This window comes from Zingiber officinale, chromosome 10B (assembly GCF_018446385.1).
Source record: "Zingiber officinale cultivar Zhangliang chromosome 10B, Zo_v1.1, whole genome shotgun sequence".
NCBI classification, from domain to species: domain Eukaryota; kingdom Viridiplantae; phylum Streptophyta; class Magnoliopsida; order Zingiberales; family Zingiberaceae; genus Zingiber; species Zingiber officinale.
This window is the reverse complement of record NC_056005.1, coordinates 39,980,242-39,984,833: the sequence shown is the minus strand read 5'-3', so window position 1 is coordinate 39,984,833 and position 4,592 is coordinate 39,980,242.

Below are 4,592 nucleotides of genomic sequence, written 5' to 3'. Positions count from 1 at the left end.
TCTGTTTTCCGAGGAAGTTAAGAGATCTTCTTCAGATGGCATCACAATCCATGACTAAGTTTTCTTTCTCTTCTTTCTTTGATAGGAGTTGTAAAATATTTAACATCATGTCTTTGGTTTGTATGTCCATCTTCATAGAGTAGTGTCCTTGATTCTAGGATTAGGGAATAACCTAATGTAAAGTTGACACTTATATTTTATTAATTTTTATTTTTTTATCGTATGATGTGTTCGATACATGATTCAACTTTAGTATGCATATATGTTAATAATGCTAGCGTGCATTATCATACCACAGAGAAAAGGGAAAGAACCAAGAGGTGAACCTAATTCGCTAACCTATAAATCCCGAACTTGAGGATTTATTCATGAAAATAATCCAAAACCTCTCGAGAACACCATTGGCCATAACGAAACTTTAAAGGTCTACCTTGATTCGACATGACAAAGTAAGGGATAGACCAGTCTAGAGGATCGTGAGAAATCGTGATTGGAGTCTCCTTAATGAGGATGTAACAGGAGTCTCCTTAATGAGGATATCAATGATCATGATAATGAAATCAAAATCCTAAAATTACTTCTAAAATTGATTGTCCCCCAACTTCTTGCTTCCTCAGTTCACTTTCTCTCACACAACATTTTTTTTTATTTTGATCCATTTAGATAGGTTATTTTGCATTCAGTACTTTGCGATCACAGAGTACAATATTTTATTACTGGACAAAAATCATGTACCTGTGGAAATCGCACATCACAAATCAATCATTTTAAGTAGAGCTGTCAGACGGGTCAACCTGTGACAGGGCGGGTCAGCCCGTGGCGGGCTTTGGCGAGGTGGGGCGGGTTGAGAAATTTCCAACCCAACCCATTCTAAGGCGGGTTGCGGGTTTGGTGGGCCAACCCGCGGGCCCATCAAAATTTTTTTAAAAAAATTAAAAAATATTTCATATTTTCAACATTTTACTTCAAAAAGATTTTCTACAATTAAATGTATACATAAACATATATTTTAAATATAAATGAACACAAACAAGTATTTATGTTGGATGAAAAGTACTATTTTTATTTCAAAATTATAACAAAGAAAGATAATAAATTGACCTAAAATTTAGCTTACATGTGTTTTTCAACCCGCAGACCAACCCAAGCCCGAGCGGGCCGACTCGCGCGGGTTGCGAGCCTAGGCGGGTCAGCCCACGACGGATTTAGGTTGATAAAATTCCAACCCAACCCGCTTAAATTGTTTGACGGGGCGGGTCAATCCGACGGGTCCAACCCAAATTGACGGCTCTAGTTTTAAGGAAATATTTAACTAAGAAATGTTGGCTATTGAGTGCTAAAAAAAGGAAGGCATTGACTTGATTTCTTAGCTAGAATTATTTTTATTAGAATTTTGTTGGGTCGAAACCACTAAAATGATTCAATAGTTTAGTTCAACAAAGCAATACTACGATAAAGTTTAAAAACAAAGCAAAATAAGACGCTCGAGTAGTGGGTTCGTGAGTTAATAAATGATTTATAGTCACGTTTAGTATTGCAAAGTGAGTTAGAATAATTGAAACGAACTAGTGAAGCAAATCATGATATCAATGAAGAGAAGAATGTTCGATATATTATTGTTGGGGTGGAGGCCATTTGATCTGAAAAGTACAGATGATTTAAGTATAACTACTTGCAATATAATTGAAGGCAATTGATGTGCAAATACAGTCCTTTTCAATGTTTGTCAGAATCCAACATTTTAAAAATTACACACACATATATATAAGAAAACATGCCTCCAATTGCAGAAAACTCATAAGACAAAAGCCAAACGCCACTGTTTAATATTATAACAACACACTGGCTGATATTAATTTTAACTCCTTGTGATATTTAAGATTGGATAGGTTCAGGATTCTTATTAAAACAGCATCTCAGGGTGTCTTTTGCAAGGCACGTTTAATGTTAGTTTAATAAGAATGGATGTTGCCATTCAACTTTCTTATTTGTAACAAGATATTGAGTTATAAAATTATTGGTTTGATGGCTTAATGAACTGGTCAAATTAATTGATTGATCCACATACGTTTATGTTTTTTTTAATAAATATCAAAGTAAATTAATTGTAGCAAAATAAATACCAAAGACAGACATCTAAACAAGTACCTGACATGGCCAATTAATATTTTAGAGAAGATAGGCACAAACTTATTAGAATTAAAGCCTGCAGTAGAAAGAAGTTTGGAAATTTTGAAAAATAAAATTATGGTTTTGATGGAAGAAAAAATAAGATAGAATTAAATATTATATTGGAGAATTATGAGATTGTGTTTTATAAATAAAAAAACTAAATACAAAATTAGAGTGTGATATATAAATAAATATATGTAACTAAATAGAAAAACAACTCTATATTTTAAATTAGTGACACTTAATAATAATTTAGTTATATCTTAATAACCATTTAGTGGCATTTGATATCACCTACTGACTATGAACACAAGTGAAAATTTCAGCATTTGTTGTTCATACCTTAACAACTATTTAGTACCATTTATACAGTGATCTGATGGTGTCTACAATATCTAATATGACTTCTAAATAACCATTTAGTAACACTTGGACTAGAAACACAAATTTAATTTATTTATTTATTAATTCTGAATTAGTTACACTTTAAAAACTATTTAATGCAACTTAATATTTATTCGATCATTTTAGGTCATCATTTAATAATACCAAAAAATTGGAGGAAAAAAAACAGAAATGAAAACTGATTTGAGATTTACCTGTAAATTTATTGAAAAAAATGTCCGCAAATAAAGCAAAAGGTAATTGCATGTTAGTCTTCATTTATTACTCAATTGAATTCATAGCTAACGGGCGATTGCATGTTAGTCTTCATTTATTACTCAATTGAATTCATAACTAAGTAGAACTAAGAATGTGATCGAGCCAAGTCGAGCCGAACTCTTGAATGTTTAAGTTTAACTCGTTTATAATGGAGCCGAACTTGAGCTTTATTTAATGAATATATTCATGATTCACGAGCTTATTCGAACTTTTATTGAACCTAAACGAATTTAATAAATATAAATTATAAATTTAAATATTCATTAAAAATTAAATTATATATTTAGAGAAAATTATAATATTCTTATTAAAATTTATAATTTTATTCTAATAAATAAATTGAATATATTTGTCTATATGTTCCATAAGCAGAGTGTAAAAATCTATAAATTCAATATCAAAACTACTAATTTTTTATTTAAAAGTTGATTCATGAGCTTAACGAACATGCTTACAAGCTAACAAGCCGAATATTATGAAACTTGAGCTTGGTTCATTTATCTTAACGAGCCTTATTAAATGAGCATTTATCGAATCGAGTTTCGAATAGTTCATGAACAACTTAGTTCATTTGCACCTCTAAGTAAAACTTTTTTTTTTTACATAATTCAAAATGTTAAGTATTGTCATTAATGCTTGATAGATATATAGGATAACGATGCAATATATTTAATTAGATAAATATTTAATTACATCAATTAAATTGAATTATTTGTTAACACGTGAAATTGTTTAATTTGTCAGTTACTTGTCCCTGTATATAGCCCTTTTGTCAGTTATTTGTTGATACATGAGAAGTTGTATTTATGGTCTCTGTAATTAGTCTTAAATTTCTCAATATTTGAAAGGTTCTGAAACAACTCTGGAGGATCATTTGTATGATCCTGATTATTTGCTCATATTATATTTGTGTGATCATTAGTAAATTACAATCTTAACATGCTTGGTTAGGAGTTAGAATCTACAAATCAAAACCATATTATTATTATCGCCAAAACTTTACTCCCTAATTACCACATTGATGATCCCAATAGGAAATAAGGGAAATCATAGTTAGTGCTAATTCCTTCCAACTCAATTAGTTTGCATGTGTTCTTTCGTCACATTCAAAAAATTACATTTTACTCCAACTTTCATAATAAAGATTGATAATTAGCTATTGTTTCTTTTTGCAAAAAATATAAAATGTTACATATTTGTTATGATGACAAACAAGAGGTATTGCTTTCCAACTAATATATTTCTAGAGGAGATAAATCAATTACATGAATGACAAACAAGAAATGATCTAAAAATAAAGTATCAATCAGTCAATCACCCATCTCAAACAATATATTTGTTATGATGCAAGAAGTTTGATAAGTAAACTAAATAAGTATTGGTCAGCACAACTACAAGATCAAATAGGCAATACCAACTGATAATCTACAAGCATGGCCAACATCCAATTCCTACTTATGCTTAATCCTAATTGGTCATGTTCTTATTTAATTGATTGTGTTGTAAAGGATTACAAATGAACCAATACTTTGATGAACAAACTGATACAATTTGGTATGGGATCACCGAATTTCTAACATATTGAATATTCATTTTCCATGATCATGTTCTCAACCCATATTCTTTTGCCAGCTTATTCTAATCTTTAGTATATAGCATAAATACTTGAGGATTCATATCAGAATTTAATTTTTGTTAGATACACAAATAGTATATTTTGTTCAGAATCATGGCACAAGAGAAAATTTGCACTCCTC